The 15,868-nt window shown below is 49.3% G+C and overlaps 1 protein-coding gene across 3 annotated transcripts in view; it reads right to left on the bottom strand.

Annotated features, from left to right (window-relative positions):
* Positions 1-15,868, bottom strand: part of ZBTB7C (zinc finger and BTB domain containing 7C) — a 157,567-nt gene that overhangs the window by 135,302 nt on the left and 6,397 nt on the right. The window contains exon 1 of one of the 3 annotated variants that reach the window (XM_064736112.1): positions 1,487-1,610. The exons of the other annotated variants lie outside the window; for them this stretch is intronic. The gene's annotated coding sequence lies outside the window, so the exon portion shown is untranslated. Of the gene's footprint in view, positions 1-1,486; positions 1,611-15,868 lie in introns of those variants that run through there. 3 annotated transcript variants of the gene reach the window in all.

Raw genomic sequence — 15,868 nt, 5'->3', positions numbered from 1 at the left:
TTTACCACCAGGGTGTCACCTTTAAATACACCTCCTTCAAGTGATCAGTGCTGAGCACACCCCGTGCCATCACTGCTGGAAGAGGACCAAGTGAAATCATGACAGACCTACCAAAAAAACCCACGTGAATAGAGCACCTGGACAGCACTGGGTGCTCCCCAGCCCAATCGCGAGCCAGGACCAGAGGTGGGAGCAAGGAAAGAATCAAGATTTGCGGTTGCTGAAGCAGAGCAGACCAGACAGCCAACATCAAGTGATGTTTGCTACTGCAAACCTGCCAGCAAAGAAAGGGAAAGCCCACCTGACAGACACCTCAGGCTGTGAGGCTCAGCACATGCAGGGAAGGTCGGCAGACAGCAAGTGGGAGAGAGGAGGGCACAAACTGGGACCTACTGAAAATGCCTGCAAGAACTGATTTCCTGCAGAAAACAGGGTCTCTAGCAACAGTCCTCTTTGTGAAGACAGCTCCAAGTGCTGCTCAGGAGATCTGGTTCCAAAAATTTCACTCCAAGTCAAGGTTTGCTGTTGGGAAGGAAGACTGATGTATCTCTGCCCTTGCTCAAGCTGCATCTCTCTGCTCAGAGGACGAGACACAAGAGCCTTCCCACACCACCAACAGCATCCTTCTCTTTGCCTTTCTCTGGTCTGAACTTGTGCTACCTGGCAGGTATCACACACTTCTTCGACCCCTCTCCCCCTATCCAAGCTGCAGCAAGGGGTGGGTGAGCCCCATGCATCAGCTGGGGTGCAAGACCCTAAAACAATCTTGGTCAGATCCTGTGACATTGCCTGTGTGGTTTGTAGAAACAAATTGAAGGGGACCCAAGGAGTTGAAAGGGGATTTCAGAGGGGGAAAACCCAGTGACAGATCCACAGCTTGAATAATCTTTACCAGGCTCTGCCACTGTCACCAGCCAAGGACCTTCTTCCAGGATATGGGGCCACCAAGACCTCTTTCTTTGCATGTTCCTCCCGACTCTCAGGAGCAGAGAGGTTCATAGACACAAACAAATACCTCTGGCTCCCCAGGAAACAAAATAGTTTTGGGAAGTGCACCACACCTCCAAAAGACCTATGTCCTTCACCCCACTCCGTGTCCTGGCATGCTAGCACCCAACACGCACAAAATACAACTTCAAGCCCAAAAAACACACTATTATGTAAACCCTCCATCCCCTCCCTCCCCACACACTGAGCAGATCACAGGCATCACTCTCCAGAGCATGTCTGGTACTGGGTTATAGGGGTTAAACTTTATGGCCTCAAAATCAACATTTTAAACCAAAAGGAGCAGGTGGAGGGGCGTGACAACATGCCATGCCCTAAGCTGCGTGCTCCTGCACTCGGGGAAACATCACCTGAATTCTTACACAAACCCACCCGAGCCCCACAGGTGCACCAAGGAAATTAAAGCAAAAACTGAGAAAGTGAAAATAAAACCTGAGAAAACTAAAATTAAACCTAAGAAAATTAGGATGCAAGATACCTCCTGCGATATGACGGCTCCCTGGATCAGTTGCTGTACGTCCTCAGGAGTTTTTGGGGAGAACACCTCCACATCAGCAAACCAACAGTACCGAAATGACTGCACCCCATCTCCTGCCTGCAGAACCTCCAGCTGGTGGGATTTTTTCCCTTTTTTTCCCTACAGCGGTTTGACTCAGAGGTCTGGCCAGACTCACAGCTCTCAAATTCGTTTAATAAATCATCTCCTAACCCCGCCCAGAAGCAAAAGGCAAATCTCTGTCTCCCAGGCACCTCCTGATTGGACTAACGTGCCTCTTGCTAATGACCCTGCGAGGAGTAGCACGGCTCGAGTGACGTGTTTATGAAGATAAATATTTTAACTTCACAGTTTAGCGCTGCAAACTCGTTCCAGACGGGGAGTCTCTTTAAGTTGGTTCCAGGAGAAAATGCCTCGATAATTAAATTTTTATTTTTTTTAATTCTCCCCTTTTTTTCTTTTTTTTTTTTTTTTAAGCTATGAAGTATTAATTGCAGTGAAATACGTGGCGTGTCTTTCAGGTGCAATTAGTGGCTGCTGGTGGATGGGAAAAAAACCTGGCTGGTGAAGCCCAGGGAAGGGATGGGAGTGATTTCTCCCCTCAGCAGAGGGAATGCAGCACTTTGCCCTATCTAATCTCACTATAGCAACGGGAAGACCTTGGCAACCCCGATCTTTATGGTTATTAAGATGGGAGCAGGAAGAGTCGGGAGCACAGTGCCGAGGGATGCTCGGCCGGGAGCCCGGCTGCCGAGGAAATAAAGCATCCTGTCTGGCTCGGGGGGATGCAGGGTCTGCCAAGCTCCCAGGGCGGGGCAGTAGCCCAAGGCTGGCTCCCCAAAACTTTTTTTTTGCGGTGGCTTTTTATGCCAAAGAGCATTTTCATGCATCTCCTCATCACAGCCTGGAGAAGGACCTACAACTCCTGATGCATGGACCTGCTGGAAGAAGCCACAGAGATGCTCCAAGGGCTGGAGCCCCTCTGCTCTGGAGCCAGGCTGGGGGTGTTCACCTGGAGAAGAGAGAGCCTTTTTCTCTCTTAGAGCACCTGCCAGTAGCTAAAAGAGGTTTATAAAAAAGATGGGGACAAACCTCTTAGCAGGGCCTATGGCAATGATGATATTAAATTTAGAGAAGGTAGGTTTCAACTAGGCAGAAGGATTGAATTTTTACACTGAGGATGGTGAGGCTCTGGCACAGGCTGCCCAGAGAAGTTGCAGCTGCTCCATCCCTGGAAGTGTTCAAGGTCAGGCTGGGTGGAGCTCTGAGCAACCTGGTCTATTTCAAGACATCTCTCCTCATTGCAGTGGGTTGGAGAAGATGATCTTCCAACCCTATTCCATCATTCCCTAATTCCACCAAGGATCTGAGAAGATGCTGCTCTTAGGACCAGGGGTCAAGTCTGCATGCAGCTGCTGTCCCTCATGCCCAGATTCAGGCACAAGGACATGCCCAGACAGGATGGGGACAAGGAGGCTCCCCCATAGCTGCCACCCAGCCCGGGGCTGCCAGCAACCTGCCCCACTGCCATTTCCAGAGATTGCTCACTCTCAGTTCCCACCAGGATGATTCACACTCAAATGCAAAGGCACAAAGTGCTCAGATCAGTTTATTGCAAAATAGAACATCCTGGTGACTGCCTGGCCCAGAGCCACTCCAGTCCCAGGATCCCAGACAGCGGGGACAGCCCCAGGGCTAACCTGGAGGCCACCAGCTCTGCCCACAGCTTGGTCCCCCCTGGACAGAGCAGAGAGCCGTGGGAGCTCTTCCCTATCAGAAAGGGATACTTCACTAAAACCTCATTAGTCCTGTGTCCTCCTAAAAGGGGACTTCAGGCTGCTAGAATCTGAAAAAGAGACCCTACAGCTCACTGACCAGCCCTGAGTACCTCCCACCCCTTCTGCTGCACCCACTCACCATGACAGGCTACTGACTCAGGGGGGGCTGCCTGGGGACCCTCCAAGGCTCAGCTGCTTCCACTGCCATCCACACTGCCAGTAAAATAACACCAATAATCCATTACAAACTTCCAAGGCAGCGTGAGTCAGTCTTTTTGGTGGCAGAAGTTGTTTGTCTCCAGCTCTGCTCTTCTTGGCACCTCAAAGTCCTGGGATCACGTTCCTCCCACAGCTTCCTCCACTATCAATTTCCACACAAATTGAGCTGTTTCCTTCCTTCCAGCAGCCTGATTAGCCCAAGGTTTCTTCACCAGGCTCTGAAGAACTGCCCCACAACCCAGCCTTAGCAGAGGTGCATGCCCCCAGCTCACAGCAGCTGAGACAGCCCTTGGTGGTCCATGCTACCTTCTACTCCCCAGCCAGAGAACTGGAACTTTCCCCACCACCAAAGTCCCCAGCTGACAGTTCCAGCCACATTCCTCGTGATCCCAGTGCTAACTCCTCCAGGGTTTTGCCAGCATTACAACATAAAGCAGGCAACTGGGCCAACTCCAGACAGAACTAGATGCTGCTGGTCATTTTTTCCAAGGAAAAGAAAGAGAGGAAACCCCCACTTAGCTCTATTGGGTGAAAAACATCAAGGCAGGCAGTGTTAAAATACCATTATGAATGGAGAAGCAGCAGGAAAAAAAAATGCTAGATTAGACAAAGCAATTTGATTCCCATTCAAGAAAAACTTTGATCCCCACCCAGCAGCCAGCTCCTCAAAAGGTGAATATTGACCAGCTTCCATGGAGCTCTTCAGATGGTGAACATTGACCAAATTACATGGAGCTCTGCTGATAGCCACCTATACATCCAACCCCTCAGGACTCTCCTGAGTGTACAGAAAAGGTTTTCCTCACTTCTATTTTTTATTTTTGACTGGGCTGGAAAGCACTTCAGTCAAAACACACAGCGCCCTTGGTGCACATTAAAACCAAAAGCTCTCAAAGATAAATGTCAAGATTTTAATAACTTGACCTTATCTGGCCAAAACTAGCACGCTGCCACCCTCCCCATGTCCCCTCCATCCGGGCAGGGACCAGGGCTGCCAGGCCACGTCCCAGCGGTGGGAATGCTGCTGGATAGAGAGCAGAGGTGGTAAATCAAGAGACAGTGTGTCATCCCAGGGCCCGTTCCAGCCTCAGACACCCGCCAGCAGCAGGGACCAGCAGCCTCTTTATCTTGTCACTGGTGACTAAGAGCATCCCTGGCATGACGGTGCCACAAAAATACAGGTGACGGGAAATGGCCCTTTTCCAAGGAGGGACAGATCCTTTATTACATCCTGTTTATCTCCCACATTACTGAGGGGAAAGCCATGAAGCATGCGATCCTTTCAGGTTCTCTGAATCCACTTAGATTTTATCTCTGGAGCTGGAGCTTTCCAGGAATGAAATAGCTGCAAGACACAATGTGGATGAAACGAAATCAAATGGAGAGTCTCCAACATGAAAGGCAAACTAAAAGGATGACAGCACTAGTTATACAGAAGGAGAAATAAGGAGGAAAGGAAATTAAAAGCAATTAAAGGGAATTAATTAGAAGGTATGATGGAGCTCTGAAAGAGGAAAAACAGCTATGCAGAGTTCACTAAATACCCCCAAACTTTTAATTGTCACACTTGGAACTGCAAACCCTGGAGGTTCAAAACCCCCCTGGCAGTTTCCAAACGAAAAAAATTCCCATGGCTTAAACAAATTACTTCTTTGCCTCTAAGTCTGAATGGCAGACAGGATTCTGAGCTTCTACTCGAAACCATGAAGACAGAAGTTCATTCTGCTCCCCCCTTCAGTCCACTGACCAGAGTGGACAGCCCACTCCATCGTCCAACACCAGAAGTTGGAGCTTTAAGCAGAATGTTGATGCTGCAGTGCCAAGATTTGGGCTGAATCATTTGCATCTACCCAACATTCCTGGGGGCCCTGGGGGTTTTGGGGCCACCATCTGTGCCTGAAGTCACCAGGATGAGACTTGCTGCTGGGTTAGTCCTGGGGGAGACGGCTGGCACCTGGAGCATCTCACCTCTCATCAAAATTCACTGTCTGCACTTCCACTCAAACATAACAGTCCTTTCCACGGGACCACAGCACGGTTTGGGTTGGAAGGAACCTTACACATCACCTCAGCCATCAGCAGGGACACCTTCCACTATCCTGGGCTGCCCCAAGCTTCATCCAGCCTGGCCTTGGACACTTCCAGGGACCCAGGAGCAACCACAGCTTCTCTGGGAAACCTGTGCCAGGGCCTCACCACCCAAAGAAGAATTTCTTCTCAATATTCCACCTAACTCTGCCCTCTGGCAGGTAAAAAACTTGATCATCCCCAGTTCTGAGCCAGAATGAGCTTCTAAATCAAAACATTGCCTTGCAAGGAGCTGCAGGGAGCAGGAGTCCCCTGTTTCTCCAGGCCTCCCCTTTGCCAACCACCTTGGTTTTAACCCTGAGAAGTGAGGAAGTTCCCTCTGGAGATCAAAAAGTGCCTTATTAAGGGAATAGTGGTGATGGCTGGGAGGAGCAACAAGAGGTTGTAAAAAAAGCAGGCAGACAGTGTTTGTCTTGGCCTCCTGGACGTGTATTATTATTTTCCTGGGATGCAAGTTCCAGCCCCACACTGAAGGCAAGGACGCACGAAACAGAGACGGGGCTGCCTTGCCAACGTGGAGTTTGTTTCGGAAGAAACTCACCCGGCATTTCCGTGCAGGAAGGAGACAGTGGGGCTGCACAGCCCGGGCTCTGGAGGGGGCCTGGGAAGCACCAGACAGATCCTCCAGGCTTGGGGTGCATGCACAGGGGCCAGGCAGCACCCCAAAAAACCCACACGGGGAGGCAGGCAAAGTTTAAAGCTCCCTGTGGTCTTCCCACGCTCTCCATCCATCCATCCATCCATCCATCCATCCATCCATCCATCCATCCATCCACGGCAGATCATGTACAGGTCTCTAGGGACTGTGCCAAAGGCTCTGTCCCCATCCCCTGCACCAGCCCTGCCACCCCCTCTGCCTCAGCCACCACTCCACTGAGGTCTCCAGACACCCACAGAGCCCTGGCTCTGTTTAATTAAGTGACCTCACACTGATTTACACAACAATAACCCTGTTTCCTAACATACCAGCTTCAGGCAGCTCCCTCCAGTGACAGAACCACACCACTCCAAGGAAAGGGAGAACTTCATTATCAGTTACCCATTACAATTCAGAATTTTTAAAAATCTCCTTTATATTAAAGGCACAGCTAATGTGACACAAAAGTCAACTCATTTTCAACACAAACCTAGGAATGAATATTTTCTTCTTTTTTTTTTTTTTCATTGCTTGGACTATTAAATGCTTTGAAGTTAATTGTAACTATTTAGCTTTATACATCACTTGCTCAGAAAGTTACAAGCTTCTCAGATCTCCCTGGTTTATTTGGGACCAGAGTTTGGAAGTCACAGCTGTCTCTAGCCCAACTTCCATTAGGGAGATTAATCTGCCCCAAGATGTGTCTTTGGGAAGGTCTGAATCACAGGGCTGGATCCTGCTCTTGGTTACACAGAGTTACAAGAATTGCAAGAAGGGGAGGAAAAACAAAGCTGGGCTGGACTGACGAGCATCAAGCCTCCCACTGTGGGATTGGACAAGGGCATTTGGGACTTTTGAGCAGAATTTTTATGCCCTATGCAGCAAAGCAGAGCCCTGTCCCAGTGCTGGATATGCCAGGCACTGGAGCAAGTTAGTAGAATTAACAGCAATAACCAAATTGTGCTTGGGAAAGTGAACAGAGCATCCACTGTTGGCCTTGCCTATGTGATGGATGGAAAAGTTTTAGCTGCAGGTCCCTGGTGATGCTCAGGGAGGACCCTCCTCTGTTCTGGGGTGTGCCATGGGTGACATTCCTCACTCCTAAACCAGGGGAACCTCCCATTCCTCAGTGCCAAATTAACTCAAACAAAGCAGTGAGGGAACAGCCCATCCATGGCAAACACCAGGCACTGTTGGGATAACCACCTTGAGGACAACCCCCTGCAAACACCCTGTACCTCCTTCCTCCCCACCCTCCCAGCCCATCATCCACCCACAGGAGCAAAATAAAAGCTTTGGGCTTCTAGCTAAAAGAGAAGAGCATCAAACCAGGGTCTTGCCATCCACACTGTGAGCACAGGCAGCACCTACAAGGAAGAAATAAGTTTAAACCACCAGATCTCTGGCCAATTCCAACCAAATCCTGAAGAGTCACCAAATCACTCTTACATACCCCTGCACCCACAGGCACCAAAGGGACAAAAGGAAGCCTGACAGGGGAGGAAATAGAACAGCTTCAAAAGCAGGGCTGCACTCACAGGGGACTTGGTACAAAGAGGGGTCAGTGTGCAGTGCCTCCTCCCTGGCTCTTCTGCCTGCAATATGTAGGGAAACACAAACCAAGAGCAGGTTCTGTGCTGGAGCAGAATCTGCTGGAAGATTTTCTCAGCGCATCTCAGAGGTAGGTAGTGGACTTTCAGCAAGTGCCAACCTGAAAATCCAGGAGGAAACCACGTGTGGTGAGGTTCTGATGCCAGTTAGTGCAAGGAGAGCATCACCGCTGTGGAACCAGGTGTGGAATGGGTCTGGTGGTGTTCACACCCCTGCAGTAAGGTTTTGAGGAGAACAGCATTTGATTTGGGTTGGGTTCCCTGCCTGCTGAGTCAGGTTGCTTTGTGAATCAGCCCATTTCTTGCAGGGAGCCAGGGCAGGAACCTAAAACATACAAGTCAGCTGCACCTCTAGCTAACACCACAGGAGTCAGAGGGCGCAGGGAGATGCACACCTTTAATTTGGGGAACCTGCAATGGGTCAACATCAATTTCTCCATATCAAAGCAGCAGAAATTTCCAACTTACAAATTAAAAGGCTGCAGCCTGTAAGCAATCAGCATACACTTCCCACTGCATAAGGCTATCATCACCAAAAAACTGTAAACCTCTTTTTTTAAAGCACAGTGTTACAGAATTATTCTGCCTCGGCTCCACCGAGCTTGCAGGGCCCTGTATTTGATCCTCAGCTGAGACAGTTGCAAGTTAAGCTCTGAATGGCGGTGTTGCTGCTACAGGGATTGTGCAGCTAAATAATTCAGTAACCAATTACTGTTTAACAATATCCCTCCCCATCATCCCAGCGTCGATCCATCATCCCAGGCCAAGAGAGCCCAGCAGAAAGGAGGCAGTGAGAGGCCTCCTTGTGATGTAAACACATTGACTCGTGTATAATATACAACTTATTGATCAGAAGACAAGGTATACGGCACATTTTATTGCATGCTAAATGAGGGCTGTAATGAATTGCTGCTTGCCTGAGGGTCATTTGTTTGATTGCCACCTAAGCAAACTGGTGAGGGCGAAAGGTCCTGCCTCTGGGGCAGGTCCTTGGTGAAATGAGCTGCTGATCAAGAGAAACACGAGAAACAGAAAACAGGACAGTCTAATGCTCTTTCTGTGCACAAGGAACAGGGAAGCTGGTCTGTTCCCTCATCCCCAAAATGAACAATACACAGTTGTAGCTGATGCCTTCACCAAGAGCATCGGGGCCACTGCAGCCAACCAGGTCTTCAGCAAGGGCATCCAGTGCTCCCCAGCTCAGATTCACCCTGCTCAGTACCTGATCCTCCCAGCCTGTCACTGTGCCTGCACTGGCATCTGAAAACAAAAAAAAAAATGGGATATGAAGAGCTGACTTCACATTTAAAGAGTCAGGGATACAGAGCACACATGGCCAGCTGCTCCCCTGGCTATGAGACAAGGGCTGAACCTGTGCTGGGCATCGCCAGAGCTCACTCAGCTTTTCCCCACCACCATGGCTCTGCAGAGAAACACGCCTGGTTTTTAAAGATATCCCTCCTGCCTGCTCCGTTCCTCCTTTGTGTGGCTCTAAAGCTTTCTTCTGCGCAGCTATAAAAGGGTGTGAGAAAACTTGGAAAGGAAGCCCTGGGTGGTACAGACAACTGGAACAAGGAGCAATCTGTGCCCGGGGCAGGGGAGGGGGTGGCAGAGCCCACATGGTGCCAGGCTGAATGGCTGCCGGGGAGGAAATGACACACCACACTATCCTGCTTTTGTCCAGGAGCGAGACCAAAACGCTCCAGAGGAAAAAGAAAAACCAAAAAGGGATTATTCTGCCTTGTGCTCTCCCTCCCCTCGCCCCCCTGCCACCCCCAAGCAGGCTACAGGTGACTGCCTCCGCATCCTCGCTCCAGTGGACCGCGGGGCATCGTGATCTGAGCAGCATCTGGTTTGCTTTAGCATCAGGCTTATCCTCTCCTGCTCCTCAGGTTTCTCCCTGCTTTTTAATTAGGAATCACGGCCACAAGGCCGCACATTGCTGGGTCTGGCTGGGCTGCAGAGCCCAGGTGCAGGAACAGCCCCTGCCCTGCTGCTCCCACCGCAGCTGCCAGGGAAATGCTGTGGGCGGGGGGGGACAGGCAGCATCCCCAGCCCTGCCTGTGGGCAAGGTGTCACCCAGCTGTGGTGGCCACACTGGTGGCCTTCCCAAACCCTGTCTCCCAAAGGGCTGTGGCTCCAGCAGAGTCCTGGCTGCACTCTCTGGAAAAATGAAGACTCAGAAACTTTTTGGCCTCGTTTTTCCAAGGTTAAGCTCAAAAGTTGTGTGTTTTCCAACCCCTCCACTCTCATCTCTCTTGCTCCCATATCAGTGGTCTCTCCTTCACAACAGCTGTGGGATTTCCCCAGTCCATCACTGGGATAATCCTGTCCCCAAGGGCTTGTCTCCTCCCTCCACACAACTGAGACTTGTCCTAGAGTCCTTCACCTTTAACTTGTGAACCATCTCCCAAATGCCCTAACGACTTCTGAAGCTTCACCCCACCATATCACATGGGGTTTTTTTCAATCTCTTCACTTTTTCCCAGTGTTTTGGTATCTCACCTATTGTGTCTTCCCTTGCAAAAGGACCAGAACTGACACTTTATTACTCAGCCAAAACTCTCTCTGTATCTGGGCCACCTCTCACTCCTCACTTCAAGCATAATGAAAACAAGCAAGGCATAAATCTATTTTCAGAAAAATGAAGAAGCCCACCCTGAAAGGGACAAAAATCTCCAATGTACATATCCATACTGATGGTGCATTTCAGTAAAAAAAAAAAGAAAAAAACAGAAGAACCCCAACAACTGTCCACAAGTTCTCCCCCTGCATCACATGAGCACTTCTAAAGGTCAATACCAGGAAGAAATTCCTCCCTGTGAGGGTGGGCAGGTCCTGGCAGCTGTGGCTGCCCCTGGATCCCTGGCAATGTCCAAGGCCAGGCTGGATGGGGCTTGGAGCACCCTGGGACAGTGGAAGGCATCCCTGCCTGCCCTCCACCTTCAGCAGGTATAAATCATGACAGCAGCCCTTCAGCCCAGCTCGCACTCTTGCAGACACCAGGACTCCTCTGACTACAGGAGCTACAAAGCCATCTGTCCATGCCACACCTGGCTGGGGCCCTCAGTGCTAGAAGCTGTAAACAACAAAAAGACCCGAAAATTAGCTATTGCAGCAGACATATCCAGGGCATACTTTTCTTCTTCCGCATGCCAGAGTTTTTTCCTTCTTAAGGAAAATTCAGTGCTTCCCCTTTTATATCTCTTTTAACCAACATTTTCCAAGCTTTAAAGTCAAAACAACAACAAAAAAACCAGCTCTTCACCCCATCCTCAGTTTAGTATCAGGTGGAGGACAGTGGGCCTTGCAAAGCTGTACAGTGAGTTGGTTGATGGAAATAGTCTGGCTTTTTCCCATTCAGTTAATTTTTGTAGGGTTGATGTGCAATCCCAGCACAGCCACCAGCAAAGAGGAGGACGGGCAGGGGTCAAGCACATGGCTTGGGAATTTCAGTGCCTTCTCAAGTGTGAGTGAGCCCCAGTGAGCTACAGCCCTTCTGCAAACAAAAACCAGAGGCAGAGGAGGGTCAGAAATGGTGCAGGTGTCTCAGCTGACATTGCACCACCACAAGGTCACCCCTGGGTGAGGAACAACCTAAGAAAAGACTGAAGATTGCCACCTCTACATGGATCCAATCTTGAATAAAGAAGGGCTTGAACAGGGAGGGCAAACCTCACACATGGGGCTCTGCAGTGCCCAGTCTGGGATGAGGAGGGCTCTCTTTTCCTTTTGCCCTCCATGAAGACTCACCTTGAGCACCTTCAGCTCCAAGGAAGAGCAAAACCTTGTGGTATTTTTGGGGTCCCCCATTGTGGGAAGGAAAGATGAATCTGACTCCACATTTTAGAAGGATTATTATATTATATTATATTATATTATATTATATTATATTATATTATATTATATTATATTATATTATATTATATTATATTATATTATATTATATTATATTATATTATATTATATTATATTATATTATATTATATTATATTATATTATATATATTACATTATGTTCGTATCGTATTATGCTATGCTAAAACTATACTAAAGAATAGAGAAAGGATACTTAGAGAAGGCTAAAAAGATAATAATCAAAAACTCAAGACTCTTTTCAGAGTCCTCATATAGCTGGACTGTGATTGGTTATTAAGTTAAAGCAATTCACATGAAACCCATGAAACAACCACCTGTTGGAAAAACAATTTTCAAACCACATTCCAAAGGAGCAAAACACAGGAGAAGTGAATGAGATCATATTGTTTTCCTTCTTCTCTGAGGCTTCTCAGTTTCTCAGGAGAAGAATCCAGGGCAAGGAGATTTTTTAAAAAATATGTGACAAAACCTGACCACAGTCCCTGTTGAAAACACATCCAGGGGCAGCACCAGCACAGCCACCTATCACAATCTCCTCATCAGCACCCATCCCTCATCCACAGAGAAAAGCTGCTCCATGCAGATACACGACCTTGTTACATCCTTAATTAATCACTATTGATAACCAATCGGTGTGGAGGCCATGCCGGCAGCAGAGCCTCCCCCTGCTCAGCTGATGAAGGACCTGACCTGGACGGGGCTGCACAGAGAGCTCAGCCTCTGGGGAGGGAGGAGGAGAGCCCAGGGGAAGGTGGGGAAGGGATCATCCTGGTGATGGACCCTGGGGAGAACCCACAGCACAAGGACTGAGTGATGGAGACACTGGAGATGGGCGACCATTCCTGAGCATGAAGCACGGCAGTAGGAAGGAAGATTTACCCCTCTGGGTCACCTCAATCACCTGGGTGTCCCCAGGACATGACTCACCAGACACTCCTTAGTCAGCCCAGGCACCACCAGCCCCGGAGCCAGTGCAGAGTGGGGAGCCCTGGGGAAGCACTGAAAGGAGCCGCCAGCCTCAGGGTGCAGTGTCTGCACGTCTGCATGCTGGAAACCACTTTAAAACACCCCCCCAGTACCAATAAAAATGGTGTAAGAGCAAAAGAGATGGAAACACAGAACTGCAAATACACCAAGGGGACACAGCCCACGCCAAAACCCCCAGGGTGGCTGCCAAAACTCCCAAAGATGTCCCCATTCCCAGCAGCTCCCCAGCATCAGATGAGGCAGAGGGTGAAAGGAAAAGGTGTTCACCAGTATTCAGTGTGACAGAAAAAAATGGTTTGTGGGTTGGGGTTTGGTTGGTTTTTTTTTGGTTTTTTTTTAAACCACACCTGCAGCTCATCCACCCATTTGTGCCCCTCCAGACTCATCCACACTCTCACCACTTGCAAGCTGCTTCCCAATAAGGACCAACTTTGTTACGAAAAAGTACAGGGCCTGAGGCAAAATTAGATTTTTTTGTCTCCCAAACAGGCAATTATCTCTTGCACAACTATGCAAGTCTAAAACGAAGGAGAGGCAATATTAAGCTTCACTAAAATGGTGCCTTTAAAGTACAAATTGTTGCAACATGTGAAAATGACATGAGGGAACTGCAGTCGTGGAAAATTTGGAGAACTTTTTATTTCTTTTTATTTTATAGTTTTCAAGCATACCAGGCTCCCAGTTGAGGTGACCCAAAAAAAAAATCACTACTTTCAGCTGTGCTACACATAGCACCCCATTTTTAGACTATTTGAGAGGAGGTAAAGTGATCTGCTTCTCTGTTCCTCCTGAAGACCCACAGATATGTTCCTTTCAATATTTAAAGGGAGCTTATAAAAAAGATGGAAAGGGACTTTTCACATGGGCATGTAGTGATAGGTTTTAAAGTCAGAGTTTTAAATTTAGATTAGATGTTACAAAGAAATCCTTTCCTGAGAGGGTGGAGAGGCCCTGGCACAGGTTTCCCAGAGAAGCTGTGGCTGCCCAATCCCTGGAAGTTTCCAAGGCCAGGCTGGACAAGGCTTGGAGCAGCCTGGGATAGAGGAAGGTGTTCTGGATGAGCTTTGAGAATCCTGCCTACCCAAATTATTCTACAGAAGACCTTAAAAAAGGCATCAAAACATAACACAGACCGTGCTACAGGAGTATGTACATACATGTACGGACAAATCTGCTTAAATGGGATACTCAAGTTGCATCAGCATCACAAAAAATTAAGTTAACACTCTTTTTCATATTTTGAAGAGGAGCCCTAAAATGGGTCATTTCTAACCTGATGCCATTAATTTACCTGTCCATGTCTGTTTAGTGAAGCCTGTTTGTCCTGGGTCATTTTAACCTTAAAATCTGAACACGGGAAATTAACACAGTGCAGTATTAATTACATGTTATGCAAGGAGTCGTTTTACAGCCTAATAGTTTGAAACAGTTAAAAGAAACCCTGCTGCTTGTGTCCTGCTTACAATTCACATGGCAACTCTGTGCTTCTGATCTGCCTGCCCAAGAAGTGTTTATCTTCTGGTGGGGAAAACAAACAACTGCATATCAGACATCAATTTAATTAATCCAGGGCACCAGCCCTGCACCACAGAAGAACAGAATGAATTCCCTGACCTGGGAAGACCCACAAGGACCATCAAAGCCCCACTCCTGGCCCTGCAGGACAGGCCAAATTATCACAGTGCTTGATCTCCTTTGGGCAGGAGAGAAGATCAAGGTCCCCAGTACGGAATTCCAGCCCCAAAGAGAATCTCCAAAGTGGAAACATCCAAAGAAGAGGACAGCTCACAGAGGCCAGGCCGGCTAGTAACAGCACTGGCCACAAATCCCCGTGGAGTAACCTCAGTGACTTCCAACACTCACACTTCTCCTCTCCCCCATTTGATTCACAATCAAGATGCTCAGAAGTGACAGTGAATACCCCGAACGTGTTCTCCCACATCTCCTGGACTCCAGCCTGCTGAGCTGGCAGAGGTCACCATGCTCCTGCCCACCCTCTCCTCGGCGTCCCTTTGATCGCACGCTCACCGCAGAGCAAGGCAACCCAAAAACAAAGGCCCCAGAGGGATCCATATTTCAAACCTGCCAGTGGCTCCTGACTCGTGCCCCTGTGCCAAGGCACAACAGCTCTACAGAAGGGCTCATCTCCGCGGCAGTCATGGAGCTCATCTCCTGCCAGGTAGCTTGAGGTCCCTGCATTTGCTAATGCTGATTTGGTTACTGCCATCAGACTGGATCGAGCATGCAAATCCTCAGGTCTAACGCTAGACAAAGCCTGGAGAAAGGAGAAGGCTGGAGCAAGCAAATATGTAAAAATACAATTTCTTTATTAAAATGGAAAAAAAAGGCGGGGGGAGAGCAAAAAGTAAACTTTTCTCCTCCCTCCCAACCTCCTCCACTGATGTGTGCTCTTAAACATGATGAAATGAGAGGGCTCCCACAGCACTGGACAAGCTCCTGCCACCAGGAATAGAGTCCAAGAGGTCCCACAGGGCAAAGGCCAGCTGCAGACTGGTAGATATGGTGCTCATTAGACAGAATGTCTGCAAAAAGCAGCAGCAGCAGGTTGAGAGGCTTCACTTTTCACTTTTCTTCAGTTTTCTCTCAGCCAATCAGTAACCCATAAGGCTACTTAGGGCTTGATTGGCAGGTCACGGGAGAAAATTCTGCCTTTTCTACTCTGCTCAGGGAACACCCCACCTGCAGAGCTGTCCCTAGCTCTGGGGTCCCCAGCACAGGAAGGACCTGGAGCTGCTGGAATGAGTCCACAGGAGGCCACGGAGCTGCTGCCAGGGCTGGAGCCCCTCTGCTCTGGAGCCAGCCTGGCACAGCTGGGGCTGCTCAGCTGCACCAGAGAAGCTCCAGGGACACCTCAGAGCCCCTGCCAGGGCCTGCAGGGGTTCCAGGAGAGCTGCACAGCCCCTGGGGACAAGGCAGGCAGGGACAGCACCCAGGCAATGGCTCCCAGGGCCAGAGGGCAGGGACAGATTTTGGCACATTGGGAATGAGGAATTGCTGGCTGGGAGGGTGGGCAGGCCCTGGCCCAGGGTGCCCAGAGCAGCTGTGGCTGCCCCTGGATCCCTGGCAGTGTCCCAGGCCAGGCTGGATGGGGCTTGGAGCAATCTGGGACAGTGGGAGCTGTCCCTGCACATGGCAAGGGCTGGGGC

Source organism: Zonotrichia leucophrys, chromosome Z, assembly GCF_028769735.1.
Source record: "Zonotrichia leucophrys gambelii isolate GWCS_2022_RI chromosome Z, RI_Zleu_2.0, whole genome shotgun sequence".
NCBI classification, from domain to species: Eukaryota; Metazoa; Chordata; class Aves; order Passeriformes; family Passerellidae; genus Zonotrichia; species Zonotrichia leucophrys.
Note: the sequence above shows the minus strand (reverse complement) of the source record. Positions and strands in the feature narration are given on the sequence as shown.